Source organism: Dasypus novemcinctus, chromosome 27, assembly GCF_030445035.2.
Source record: "Dasypus novemcinctus isolate mDasNov1 chromosome 27, mDasNov1.1.hap2, whole genome shotgun sequence".
NCBI classification, from domain to species: Eukaryota; Metazoa; Chordata; class Mammalia; order Cingulata; family Dasypodidae; genus Dasypus; species Dasypus novemcinctus.
Window position 1 is genome coordinate 2,679,609 of NC_080699.1, and position 15,308 is coordinate 2,694,916.

General features: G+C 50.8%; 1 protein-coding gene across 1 annotated transcript in view; it reads right to left on the bottom strand.

Annotated features, from left to right (window-relative positions):
* MAML2 (mastermind like transcriptional coactivator 2) overlaps positions 1 to 15,308 on the bottom strand; it is a 309,818-nt gene that overhangs the window by 212,427 nt on the left and 82,083 nt on the right. The window lies entirely within an intron of this gene.

Here is a 15,308-nt window from a genome sequence, read left to right on the forward strand (position 1 = left end):
CAGCCTCTGGCAAGCCCAGGGATGGCCGCTGCCCCCGTCCCTGTTTTGGCTTTGGGGACAGCGGTGTTTGTCAGGACGCTGAGGACGTCCTCGTGCGGAGAGGGGCGCGCAGGCTCCGGCGGCCGGGCCAGCAGGACTTGCGGGAAGGCCCTGGCAGCCCGACCTGCTGCCTGGACAAGCCCTCATGGCGGCACTGCGAATTCCATTCTGGTGATCCCGGCTGGCCGGGCGCCCCGGTTTCCAGGCTCGCGGCGGTGCTGCGGCGGGCGGCAGGCTCCTGGCCCCTTCCCGTGCCACGCTCCCGCCCGCTCTTGTAGGGGTCTCTGGAAATGCCCACTTCCATCTGAAATGAATCAGTCTCTCACCTCCAAATGTGTGGCTTTGCAGAACCATCTACGGCAATCAAGAGGTTTTTACTGAATTCAGGCTTTAAACAAAGAGAAGGGGGGAAAAGCCATTTCTCAGCAGAAAACAAAATGCAACAAAGACATTACTTCTTACCAAATAACTTAAGAATGTCTAGACAAAAACATCCCAAACCTGGCTAGTGCCAGAATTGCAGATAAGTCAAGAGAGGAGACAAACAAGGACTCAACCAAAAGCAGCAAGTAATCCTCGAATGGCAAAAAGAGCACAAGACGGAAGGGCAGGCGGTAAACGTTCGCATTTTCTAGGAACAGCGATTGCAGCCCCGGGGCGTTTCCTAATTAATTTGTTTGGAAACTACTGGGGAGACCCTGCAGACCCCGCCCCTCCCTCCCAGAGGCTTGGGGCAACCCCCGGACTCTCGTGAGCTGTCTATTTGCAGGCCAGATGCTCCGTCCGTGGGCGCAGCCGCTATGGCTTGGGTGTCATGTTTAAAGCATTTCCCACCACGATCCCGTCCCTCTAACTGGAAGTACAGAAATAGTGACTTGCTCCAGCTTACCCCCCACCACCTGCCACCGTGCGTCCAACAACGCACACGATTGCTTCACTCAGGAATTTACAAATGTTGTCTCCAAACCCAGAGACTGAAAACCTGAACAAGTACTTCGCTCCATTACACCAGGGGAAAATGTACAATCTGTTCTACCAGAAAACCTCAATTATTTTGGATGCATGTGCAATTTTTGGAGAAAAGAGCAAATCTGTGGATCACTGAGAAATAGAGCCCCTGGGTATCACCGAACTTCACATGATGTCCTAAAACATTACAGCAGAGCTGAAAGAGGAAGGCGGCTGTGGATTTGGAAAACACATTTCTTTGCCTGTTTCGGTATCCTAGGACCAGAGAAACCTTTCTCTCAAATAGGAAAGCATTATATTTTAGGGCACAAAGGTTATTCTTATTAGCAGCCAGCGAGTTTTTTGCCTCCGGGATTTCCCGATTTTCAGGAGAGCCAGTGCCAGACCCTCGACTCTGTCTTGGCCAACCTGCGACTCCGTGTGGTCCCAGGTCCTCTGATCCACTCCACGCGTGTCTTTGGATGGTGAGCAGGAGCCGAGGGGCAATGCCACGCTTCCTGTGCTGAGAGCAGGCATCTGCAGAGCAGATTTGACACTTGCCCGGCTAATTAAAACCCTGCCTCGCCTGCGCAGAAGGGGCACCGGCATTCCTCCTTACTTAGTGCTCTCTTGGTCACGGGACAGCACGGGATGCTCAGGTCCTGAGCTGCGCGTCCACGTTTAGCAAATCAGGAAGGAGCGAAAGCGGCGTCCTGGGACACTTTCATCCGAAACTCAGCCTGGCCACGAGTATTTAATGACAAGTGAATGGACGTGCATGAGAACGAGGTCACCGTTGTAATAACCGCAATTGGAGTCTGAGGTCGTTTATAAGCAAAGATGCACGTGCGAGGACTTTTAGGCGATACATTCACTTCTCTACGAGGACATTCACGATGCCCGCAAATGAAACGAGTCCCACCTTGGCTCTAGCGTTGCGCCTTGACTGCACCTGTTCACAGAGCCTCCTGCCCCCTGTGACGTCCCGAAGGCAAGGCACCAGGCTCCACGCATCTCTGTGACCCACGGGTCTGACCGGTGCTGGGCACAGGCGATGCTGAGCGGGCCTGACCTCTCATGCCCCGTTACTTACGTCTGTCCCCTAAGGGGCTCACGCCGGAGCGACCCACCGCTTAGTGGGGTCCGCCGTGGCCGTAAGAGGAGGCAGCGACTGGAGGCACCCCAGGCCTTGGGGGTGGCGGAAAAGCAGTTCCCTACATACAAGGGATCCCGGCAGGATGACTGGCCAGATCAGGCCCGTTAAGCCTTAAGACGTGCGCCAGGCGGGAGGGCCAGGAGGCTGCTGCGACGGCCCGAGCCCGCGCTGGGCTCGGCACAGGCTGCTCCGCGGCAGGGCCACACTGACGAGTTCCGTGGGCAGTGTCCTGGGGACACCCGGGCACTGCCTCACGGTCACCCCAATCACGTGCCCGCCCCTGGCACTGAGGGAACCTGAGCTCGGGTGGGTACGGCTGCCCCCACCTCGCTCACCCACAGGCAGGCGGCGCTGCGGCCGGAGGATCCGGGCGTCCACTTCCCACTGGACTCCGATTCCTTCGGCCTCCGGGAACCTGAGGGAGGTATGGCGCAGGGAACCCCAACATTCCGGTCAGTGCGCCCTGAGATGGGGACCGGGCTTGTCGACAAATCCCCAGGGGCTTCCCGGCGGTGCGTGGCCTCCCCTGGCTCCCCGGGAGCCACATGCCTTCTCTTCAAATGGCTGTGGAGAGGACTTTCCCCTGGGCTGTAGCCGCCAGAGAGGGACCCAAGGTGGCGTACGCTGAAGGGGGATTGTTTGGCACAGATCAGAAGCGCCCCAGAGGCTCCGAGAGTCAGGACCTCGCGGTGGGCAGTTACCCGGGGACAGCCTTCTCGGGGCCTGGGCACCAGGACGAGGGCGGCCTCTCCGCCAGGGAGACCGGGTGCGCAGGGCAGCGCGGGGCCGGGCCCCCCACCAGGCGACACCAGGTAGGGCGGCCGACTCTTTCTTGCGGTCCCTGAGGGATAAGAGACGGAGGCAGGTGAGAAATCGTCCCCTGGGCTACGCCGGCGCCCTCGCCATCGTCAGACAAGAGGAAGCAGAGGGAGCCCAGATCTGCCGTGTCCCAGGCTGAGGGGACAGATGGCACAGGGATCGTGCTTTTTAAGGCCAATGTTTTACTGCTGCCATTAACGCAACAAGAACACTCACAAGAACTCTTTCACAACGAGCTGAGAAGGCGGAAAGAACAGTGACATCGAGCACCCAAGGAAGAGACGCCAGCTTGAGTGCCCCAGGAAAGCACTTTCTTCTCTTGACCGTATGCTGGGGGGAACAGGACCACAGGGGGTGAGTCTTGACGGAGCTAACTCCTAGTAAAAGACACTTTTAAATAAATACCTTTGTTTTCAATTACTTTACAGAGAGCTAAAGCCATTTTCTTTGGAAAGGCAGCACGTATTCTGGGAGAAAGTTAGATACCTACGGGCTCTCCCCGATCTTCGTAATACCTCAGTAGAGAAGAGAGGAAGGAGGAACCAGAGAGGAACCCAAACAATTCTCTCCCAGACCAGTCCTAGCGGTCACTCCGTCCACCTGTCACTTTGGGTCTGGAGTTGGGAAGAGGGCGGTCAGGAGCGGAAGCAGGAGGAGAGCAGGGGCTGCTCAGAAGACCCCCGCGAGCCCCTCTCCCCGGCATCGTCCTCAGGGCTGCCGCCAGCCGGCTCGGGGTCTCGAGCCTCCATTTAAGTCTTGCTTCTGGATGGAGACGGGCGAAAACTGTCATTCCTGAAGGAGCACCTTTCAGCAACCGTGCGTGTGAATATGAGAGAAGACCCCTGTGAGCTGGACCTGGCGAGGGTGCACTGGTCCAACTCCGTTCTGTCCGGGGTGCGAAGACCACCAGGGAGGTTTTAATGGGAAAAAATGTTTTACTTCCAAGGCAGTGATTGTCACTAAAGTTGGTACTACTTTCCCCTCGCCTCTCAATGATTCTCTCTCTCTCTCATTAGTTTGAAAAACGACTTCGAGCTTTCTTTATTATCCAAGAGGCATAAACCCCGAGGGATCTTCCAGTAAATCTTCACTTCATCTCCATTTCTTAACTCCTGTTAAAATGCAAAGCTCTTTATTTCAAATACATACACACATATATATATACACACATATGCCAAGATTTTTAAGAGATTACTCAGATTAACAAAGCTCAACAGTGATAATCAAAGGCCTCTGTTGGGAGTGTGCTTAACTTCTTAAAGGCACAAGGAAACACAAATCTTTCCCATTTAAGTGGAACAATGGTGACCTAAGGACAATTCTGAAGAATGACTCTTTAAGACTTTGAAATTCTCATAAACAATTTTTCCTTGGGAAAGCTATAAAAAGTCAGTTTTGTCTGAGTCAGAGAAATTTTATCTGACTCACAGCACCCTCCGGACCTGTGAAAGCTTGACGTTCTCCACGGCGGATCATGCTTGGGCCGTGGCTCGCCAAGAGGCTCCCAAGGCGCCCTCCAGCTCCTTGTCCTCCTTTAGCTCCAGAGCACAGGGCGGCAAACGACGGCCTCTGGCCCACCTTGGGCTCACCACCTGCTGTCATCAGTAAAGTTTTATTGGCGCACGGCAGTACTCTTTCCTGAGCATACTGCCTACGGCTCCTCTCAAGCTACTAGCACAAAGCTGACCGTATGGCCCGCCAAGCCTGACATATTTACTGGTCCACTGTAGAGAGTTTGCTGAGTCCTGGCCTAGAGAAATAATTTCCCTCTTCCAGCACTCCTTCAGGCTGAAAGTCCAGATACCTGGACTTAGACTCCGTCCTGCCAAGTTACACACCCCTGGGCAAGACCCGCCCCCCTCAGGTTTGGTTTCTGATCTAGGAAACCCGGGGAGCTGGCCCCCGTCACATCTGTCATTCCTCACTGCTCTGAACGTCTATGAGCAAAGGTGACTGAGGCCTTGCATCATAATTTTGTTTTAAAAAGTAATTTAAATCCATTAAAAAAGAAGCCTTTCCGAAAACCCCGGTGTACACCAAAACACGTTGCCTCTTTTTGAGCACTGAGCCCCCAAAGCCCCTCGCTACCACCTCTGGACATGCTGGGAAGCTGCGGGTTAGAGCTGGAAAGAGAACCCAGAGAGCAGTGGAACCGGCTTTAGACAAGGCAGCACATCTGGGCCGTACTTTTCCAGAACAGACACACCGCCTTGCTCGTGCCCGAGCCCCGCGCTGCCCCTGCCCTGGTTTTGGTGGCAGCAGGACACACCCCTGCGGCAGCGGTGGTCCGGGGACCTGGCAGTCCTCACACCACAGGCGCATTCTGCAAGGGACACTGGTAAAGGCAACATTTCCCTGTTTCAGCTGGAGTGGGGTTGCTAACTGTGAAGACTGGGTGAGTTATACCATTTCTTTTTAGACATGCTGCATAAAGCTGCAAAATTAAAGAAATGGTGGTAGAGCAAGAACTGTCTCCTCTCTTCCAAACTCGCCACAGCAACCAAAGGGTCTTCTGCAATTGCTGCCGTGACAGAACACAAGATTTGAGATATTACGTCCTTCAAAACAAAACCATCCAGAGTGCCTTAAAGAAAGGGCAGAAAATGTACTAGACCTCAATGCTAACAACTATGATTTAGAACCCTGAAAGTCTGTGACCTTGAAAACAAAAATTCTGCCTCCACATCCTTTCTTCTTGGAAAATAAAGGTGCTCGGTGCTATGCCTGTGTCTCTGAACCAGAAAGCCTTGGTTCTCAGCCTCTATGGTAGGAGACGTTGAAGAGGAAACGTGGATGTGGAGTTGAGAGAGCATCATGCATGCTCAGTTGCTTAGCCTGTTATGTTCCAAAGCAGAAAAGGGTGCCCACGACATGGGGCCACTTGAGAGTGTTTACAAAACCCAATAAGAACCAACTCTAGGAACTTCAAGCTCACTACCTGTCTTCTCAGGAAACCTCTTCTACGGCACACTGTGCTCCCAGCATTTACCGCACGTGACGTGTCTGGGCATTCACCGCACATGATGTGTTTGCAATGAAGTGCCTTCCTTTGCCAGAAAGAGACGCTAGTGAAGACCCTCTATCACTTGTGCTAGATCGTTCTCCAAAATCCCAAAGAACACTATCTGCTTTGCTCTCTTACAGAGAAACCTCTGACCTGGATGGTAATATTTTACAGACCAAGCCTGAGCTAAAATGGATTTTAAAAACCGGAACTGGCATATCTGCATCAGTCTAAGGAGTTTCCAAGGAAGAGCTGTGAGGCTAAGCTGGTTACCGCGGCCGCGCTTCTCTCTGAGCCCCTCCCCGAGTTCTGTACCTAGAGCGCCGGCCCGGCGCTTCTCGGCCAGCCAGCAGCCTTCCCATGCTCTCAGGCCCTGCTTAAATCCCATCTCTGTTTACACTTCTCTCCAGCCCTCCCAGCGCTCTGAGCATGGAGGGGCCTGATGGATCCTGCCGGTTTGTCTTGCTTCCTGGATGACCTCGGCCGCGCTGACCGCCACCGTCCTTACCTCCTTCGAGGCGCGTGCCCATCCCGCACGATCCGCGCCTTATCCTCGGCGCTCGCAGTCTGCGCCACACAACAGGTGCCCTTTCTTCTTGGCAACTGTTTCGTGTGAGTTGGTTTTCTTTTTCTGATTGGGTCAGAGTAAACGCTAATTCTTCATTTGTTCTCCAGAAAGTCCAGCAAAAACCATTAGACATTTGGCAAACATCCCTTAAAATAAATGCTTCCCTCCAATCATCAGCAGTTTTGACGTTGCTTGAAAGGATCTGTAGTTTGCCAGTTGTGTCTCGGGCCACAGCAGACCAAACATTTGTATCAGAAATAGCAATAAAGGTAGTACAGTGGAAACCTCGAAGTGGGACAAGTTTAAAATACATGGACTATCAGGGCCCAGGGAAACAGATGACCTCGGGCACGCCTGCAGGGCAGAATATCTACATATGTCCAAGGAGAGCTCAGGCAGCAAGGAAGGGCTTGGACAGAATCCACTTTGAGCAAGAATGTGAAATTCAACTAACAAGCCAGGCGCAGATGTTCAGGCCAAAATGGTTAGGAGAGTTGATGATTCGTTCCTTCGTTCATTAAGACAATAACGACATTTTGAGCCTGGCTGTGCATAGACGCATTTGGAGAATTACATAATCATTTACGGCACATCTAGTTTCTTCAAAGCTCACAGATTTCCACAGTTTACACCTTGCTCATTGTTTAGAATGCTTCTGCAATGACAAGAACGTGCTAAGCTAATGTTTATGTCAACAAACACTTTGTTTGGATACATCCTGACGACTCAAACATCTGTTTTAACTAGAAAATATCAGCCAAGTTGACATACTCCATTGATAAAATTTGTAAAATTGCTCAATGTTCTGCTTTGTTCTGCCTGTATAGACAAAGCCTAATGCTTTCCATACCACCAAATTAGTACCTAAGTGGTTAAAGTACCCAAAGGAGCTTTTGCATGCTCCATGCCAGCTGGTGCTCTAAAGAGAATTAGACCTGAAATACCCAGCTCTGAGGACGAGCAGTTAGTACAGGGCTTTAGTTGTTGAGCTGTGGGTTTCATTAATATGGAAGAGATGGTGAAACTCTTATTTACACCGTTGCAGAGCCTGATTTACGCATTTCACGCTAGGACACCTCTCGTATGAAATCAGTGAAAGGCTTGTATAACGGAGGAGAAAAATATTAAGCTCATTTGACACAAGACAAAATGGGGCCAAGGAATATTTGTGTGATGTTTCAAGTCAAATAACACATTCTTTACTTTGAAGTGAGAGAAGATTTCTCTTTTTCTGTAAGTAGGAACCTCTGGAAACCATTTGTGAGGCCAGAGGAAGAAGAGCCCCAATGCAAATGAAATCTCCACCGTGAGTCTGACCTGCGGGCTCTGCAGAGGCTCCTCTACGACAGCCGTGACTGTCACCCTTCCAAGTCTCCCCCGAAGACGCTGTAGGCTCAGTTCCTGGACCAGCGGCTCTTTCCAATGTCAAGTGTCATCATTGCTCTAACAGCTACAGACAAAAATTCCTGATCACTGTGTCATGTAGAGCTAAGTCAAGAACTGTGGACTTTCAGTGTCTGCTTTGACCAGTGCTGGACCGATAAAGAGCCTGTTTATGAGCCACACGGATGGGACAGAGTTGTTGGAAGCCTCTTGGAGGAACAGGACTATGAAGGGAGGATCTTAAAATGGGATCTGTTTAAGCATCGCCGCCCCAGGACTGAGCAGCCACTTTGGGCTTCAGGAGAAAGTAGAGTGAAGAGGTGTTTGGGCCAAAGAGCAAATCAGAAATAACACGGAGCCTCAGGACCCACCTAAGGGGGTCCAGCTCTAGCCAGGGGGAATGGGCAGTCGCAAAAAAGCTGTGAATCCTGCCGGCAGCCTCATGGGCACTCTGTCCATTAAATGCTCCGCCCCACGCCAGCCACCCCAGGATGGCTGTGGCCAGTCCCTCTGCCCGCCGTGCAGCAGGCGCTGAGCTGGTCTCTCCGTGGCCGACGGGGGCCGAGTTCAGACGGCTGACCTCCTGGGAAGGAGGTGGCACAGGCCTCGGCTGCGCCCGCCGAGGCGGAGTCCAGCCTCCCGCTGGGCGGTGGCCCCAGGGAAGGTGGACGTGAAGAGCCGAGGATTCCCGGTGGAGGATGCGGCCGCTTCTCCACTCAGCTGTCCTAGGAAGCCCAGGCAGAGCGCTGCGAAGCTTCTGGATGCTTCCGTCAACCTAAGAGGGAGGGTGGATTCACAGGAGAGAACCTGGAGGCTGGAGAGTGATTGCACTTCTGCGTGGTCTGGAGCTTCCACGTTAGTGTGAACTCGTGTATCCTGAAGGGCTTCCTTTGAGCTTTCTGTTTTGTTTTCTTTCAAACTCAAGGTACAGAAGAACCAAAAAACCCTGAGAGTCAGAAACCCTGGTTTCGACAGCAGATGCCACCAGCTGTTGCTTCCACTTGGAGTCTGGGTTTTTTGCTTTGTTCTTTTTTTTCAGTGTTTTATTTTTTTTATTTGAGGCTGTGTTTCGTCATGAGACCACGACAGCACCCGTGTCACGGGGCAGAACGGCCGCGAAGGATACACATGTGCCCGCCGGCTCCCACCAGCCAGGCCCCTCAGTCCTGCTGCACCTGCAGCCACCACAGCTGTGGGGTCGGGCCCTGTCATTTCTGAGAGGTAGTTTCTCGTGGGCAAAAGAGGGAAAATATTGATTCCAAACAAGGTGTTTGTGGCAATCAAATGAGACTGAGGGAGCGTTGCTTGTTGTTACAGTCTTAGCAGGCTTCCTCATCTGTGACGGCTGGCGAGAAAACACTAACCAACAGCTTTCTTCTGTACGTCGCTATACGGCACTTTAATTGATCTCCTACATTCCGCGACAAACACTAAGCAAATGCGAAGGGTCTGTGCCTTAGAGTACAAATCACCATTAAATAAGCCCTGTGGAAAGCTCGAGTGGCTGTTCAATATTGTACTGTGATTACCGTCCCCAGGTTCTCGTCACAAACAAAACTTAGAAAATTGTTTCCTTTTCACAGGATCAGGGAAAGCTGATGCGCCGCCTGTCAGTGTTATACATTTAGTGGACTTATTATTATTTTTGCGATGCTTTGGCACAGCTCAATTTTAAACACAATTACCACATTATAATCTTGGCAAAGCCCACCCTTCCAAATAATGCTCTGATGTGCAAATGAGTCTTCCCACCAAACGGCAACTGCCAAGGGAAAGGTACGGCTATATCATATAAAAACGAAAAGTCACATTGAAGCGCAGAGTAACTAAACATTTCATCTCAAAGGCATACACTCTATACCCACCGACTGAAAAATAAAGTTATAATCAAGGTGTCTAATTCTCCTGAAACAGCGCTCTACTGCACAACAACCCGCGCAGGGCCGGGAGGCAGGCCGGCCCCGCAGCGCCTCCCGTGCTGGAGCTGGTCAACGCGGTGAGGCTCGCAGGCCGACATCGTTCTGCAGCTTGTGTAGACGGGAAAGACACGCACTGATGGCAGCGCGCCAGAAGGTTCTGGAATCATCTGATCACCAACGCCAACATGAGGCGAAGACTTTCTCAAAGTGTTGACAAATGTCGTCCGTGACCAGGTATTCCCGCTGGCTCTGCTTCCCGATGGTACCATCCCCGGTCTTTCCACCATGAAGATTTCTTGCTTTAGCAGAGAAACCAGCTCTGAAGCCAGGACGTCGAGACGCTGGCTTTTATGTTTCTACTCGGGGGCGATGGCTTTCCTTTCCAACACCCACACAGCCTTTTCCATGCCTCTGGGGGGCTGATGCTGCGCGCTGGCGGCGGTGGCTCTCGGCGGGGACGTCTTGCCCTCCAGGGGACATTTGGTGGAGTCTGGGGACTTTTTGGCGGTTACACCTGCAGCTGGGACGACGGCCCCAACTGGCTGGGGCCGGATGCTGCTAACACCCTACGAGGTGCAGGGAGGCCCCACAGCGCGGGGCCGGCCAGACCGTGGGCCCAGGCCGGAGCCCCTGACCACGTGAGGGCAGGGCTGCTCCCCCCGCCCCGGCTCAGCGTCCCCGGGACGCCGGCAGGACAGCAGGGCCCGAGCCCTCCTCTTCCTGCCGGGATCCCAGGAACGACGCCCATGGGAAGTGCCAAACCCACGGGCCTGGGTTTGTTTCGGGTTATGCTTGTGGAATTGTTTAAAATTCTAGGTTTGCTCCCTTCAGTTGTTTTAGAAAACAGCATGTGAGCGTCTTTCTGGTTTGCGCTAGTTCACTCGTCTATTTTTGGACATGTTTTGGGTCAGTTACAACATTAGTATTTGGGTCTCGATCAGTTCAGGGTTCAGCAAATTAGGATGCCTCTGGTTTTTGGTTTACGGGCCTCGGTTACTGTTCTTGAGAGTGGTTGGAGCAGAGCTGAGGCGTCTCTGGGGCCTTCTCAGCTTCCAGCGCCTTAATTCACTCTGTTTTTTTTTTCAGGAGGACTCAATGCAAGCCCCAAACCAAAAGGGTTGAGGAGGCAGTGACTGCTCACTTTCTATTGCTTGGTTTATAAGACTTGACCAAGAAAAGTAACTCTTCCTATTATATTTATGAAAAGGTACAAAGGTCTTAATGTTTTGACTCTTCCTGAAACTGTTTACTTGAGGGCACTGGGAAGAACAAAGAAAAGGGGGAAAAAGTTCTTCAACATCTCCAGGGATTTTTTTAAATGCCCGTTTACCCTTATTTTGCAATGCCTCTGGTTGTGAAATCATCAGACCGAAAAAATACTGGGGGAATGGTGGGGGTGGATTTTAGAGACAAGGTTTCCTCAAGGCTGTAAACAAACCGAATTCATTAAGAGAAAGAAACAGAGGTGGCACATTTCATCGTAAAATGGAGAAAACATTTTCCAGCTGGATTGTAAATACAGCACAAGACACAGTGGTTTCATTTTTGGAAGTTTCAGTCTCTGCAAGCTGCCACGGGGCATTTCAATTGGCTCCGTTCACGAAACCCATCTGCACCTGCTCACCAAACAGCATAAAGGGAAAAAAAATCTGCAGGCAGGATTTTAACATGCACAGACATATACGGAATAGCTCCTGGTGTGCAAGCCCCAAAAGAGGCGGGGCGATCCAAAAGGAAGAGTAACTTAACTTAAAACTCGCAGCACGTTCTCCTCTACAGCCGGCTTACAGCAGCCCTTGTCTTACCTGGGGCAGCCTGCTCTGGTTGTATGCTGAAAAGTTTGGCGCTTAAACTTCCATTTGTGGGTTTTCTTTTATGTAGGTTAGGGTTGAATGAATTACTGACAGGAAACTTTAGCTCATGCATTCAATCAAAAATCCTTTCATTTGTCAGAGCTGCTTCCTGCCTGTCCTTTAAACATCTGCTTCTCCAGTTCAGGGGGAAAGCATGCACGCGTGTAAACACACACACACATACACACACACCTTTTGCTTAAAATAATAATCACCCAAACTTCCCTTGCAAAAATTCGCGACTCTCACTTGGACACACGCTTGTTCCCAGAAGGGTTTATTTAATATATAGTTAATAGCTTCCGTGCACTCCTCTCCTCCTTTCCGCTGTTAAATTCTGGAACGTCTCAAGCTGACAAAAGGAGACATTTTGAAAGCAGGAGCTTCGCCAGAGCAGCCGCGGCCTGCGGACGATGGGAAGGCGCTGGACCTCGGGCACCGCCAGCCCCTGCAGTGCCCAGAGCCGGCCCTGCACACCCAGGCAGAGAACGCAGGCGGCGGGCGGCGGCCGAGCCCGTCTCCAGCGGGCATCCCCCCATGCCTGGAGAGGAGCAGCGGCGAGGAAGGCTGGGGGCTCAGAGAGCCTCTTCCTTCGGAGGAATCTAGAGTCAAGTGAGAACACGGCCAGCCGCCTCACCTCGGGACAGCTCTTGCAGAGCATTCTCATCTGCTTTGAGCACCTCCAGATCACCCGAGAGGGGTCACCTAGGATCATAAACATTTTAAAGCACACGAAATGATGATGCTTTAATATGACATGGTACATCATAAAGCCGGCTCCACGTTAGGGTGAAGCAGAAGGGTGTTTTTGTGCCAAGCTATGCCTGCAATTCTAGAGTAGCCAGGGAGCCCCAAGGTAATGTACTTTTCATATCCTTATGGAGAGAAGAGCTTGAGCTGCAGTGATTAGAAAATGACCAGTGTTCTCAAATGTACTGCAATCTATACATTCACAATCTCTACATGTTGTAAACATTCATCCTTTAATTAAAAACATTTCATATGGTTGTAGCCATTGATTGTTACTGACAGTAATGATAACAGCTAACATTTCTGAGCATTTATTATGTGCCAATTATGGTGCATAGTTTCTCTGTCTCTCTCCTTTTTTTTGGGTGGGTGGGAGGGGGAAGGTACCAGGGCTTGAACCTGGGACCCTGAACATGGGAAGCAGGCACTCAAACCACTGAGCTTCACCTGCCCCCCATGATGCATAGTTTTTAACACGCATTTTTTCATTGAATTTCCACAATCTATGTAGAACTATTATTATGCATATTTGAAAAAAGAGGCATTTGTATAATCAATTTGCTAGAAGCCAGAGTTGTGACTTGAATCTAATGGCTGGGCTCTTCAACCATCCACCCATCCATCCACCCTTCCATCCACCCATCCATCATCTATCCACCCATCCATCCACCCATCCATCCATCCATCATCCATCATCCATCCATCATCCATCCATCCACCCAATCCATCCATCATCCATCCATCCACCCATCCATCCACTCATCCATCATCCATCCATCCACCCATCCATCATCCATCCATCATCCAACTATCATCCATCCATCATCCACCCATCATCCATCCATCATCCATCATCCATCCATCCACCCATCCATCCATCCATCATCCATCATCCATCCATCCATCAGCCATCCATCATCCACCCATCATCCATCCATCATCCATCCATCCACCCAATCCATCCATCATCCATCCATCCACCCATCCATCATCCATCCATCCACCCATCCATCATCCAACTATCATCCATCCATCATCCACCCATCATCCATCATCCATCCATCATCCAACTATCATCCATCCATCATCCACCCATCATCCATCCATCATCCATCCATCCACCCATCCATCCATCATCCATCCATCCACCCATCCATCCACCCATCATCCATCCATCCACCCATCCATCATCCATCCATCCACCCATCCATCCATCATCCATCCGTCATCCATCATCCATCCAGCCACCCAATCTGAAACAGTTATTTTGAAGATACAGTCAAGAAAATGACATAAGATGTATATAAAACATAAAAAATGATATATCTGTTCCATCCAATGAAACCTAAGGAACACACTACATCTTAGAATGCCAGATGACAGATTAATAACAAGTCCATACTGAACTGTAGGAACAATGAATAGTACAAGAAAATTAAACCAAATAAAAAGTAAATGCAAGTGCTATCAACAAGAATTTCAATACTCCTTTGAAATACAAAATATAATATTCAAGGTATCTCTCAAAAGACCCATAATTCCTCAAATTTTCCAAAGAATTTACAAAAAAAAAAAAATTCAGGGAACGTTTGGGAATAGCAAGTTTCCAAAACAAAACGTGCATAGCTAGATTAGTTTGTCAGTTTTACCATTTTCTCTTTCAGTGGAAAGTTCATTGGCAAAATTAAAATTTCACCCCAGACAGGATGTGAGAATGTTTTCATGAATCACGATTTATGGAACATTCATGCCATGTGAAAGTTTTCTTTCCCAAACAACAGCCCACATGAAACTTGGGTATTAAACCTTAAATAAACCTCTCTTACATACTTATAAGCCTCAAATTGAAAGTACCTATAAATGGATTTTGAGAGTTCATTTTGGTTTAATTCCTAAGTGTGCGGGGCAAAAGGTGACATCCTTTATGTAAACGTCTGCTTTGGGCTAAACAGATTAATCCTCATTTTGAGACTTCCACTGAAAGGCTCCAGTGAGAGCTCGTCTGGGCCAAGCGTGGCCCCACCTCGCTGCCTCGGGGTTCACCTGGACCCGGCCGCCATGTTGCACCCTGCGCGTTTCAGTTGACAGCCACGTGAGGGCCGTCGCCATGGGCCGGCGCTGCGCGGGCTCTGGGGAGGCAAAAGCAAATACCACGGGGTGCCCGGGCTGCAGACCCAGGCGGACAGCAGCAAACATGTAGTGTGTGATGCTGGGCGGTGCCTGTGGACGTGACATACGTGTAGTGTATGACGCTGGGCATCATCTGCGGATGTGCACGTACGTGTGTGTGGTGCTGGCATCGTCTGTGGACATGCACATACGTGTGTGTGTGTGGCGCTGGACGTCGTCTGCAGATGTGCACATATGTGTAGTGTATGATGCTGGGTGTCATCTGTGGACGTGCACATATGTGTAGTGTTGATGTGCACATATGTGTAGTGTGTGATGCTGGACGTCATCTGCGGCCATGCACATATGTGTAGCATGTGGCGCTGGGTGCCATCTGTGGATGTGCACATACGTGAAGCGTGTGATGCTGGGCATCGTCTGTGGACATGCACATACATGCAGTGTATGATGCTGTGCATCGTTTGTGGACGTGCATATATGTGCAGTGTTGATGTGCACATATGTGTAGTGTGATGCTTGGACATCACCTGTGGGCATGCACGTACATGTAGCATGTGATGCTGGGTGTCATCTGTGGATGCGCACACACGTGTAGCATGTGGTGCTGGCCGTCACTGCAGATGTGCACATACATGTAAAGTGGCACTGGGTGTCATCTGCAGATGTGCACATACGTGTAGCATGTGACACTAGATGGTGTCTGTGGACATGCACATACGTGTGGCGTGTGACGCTGGCC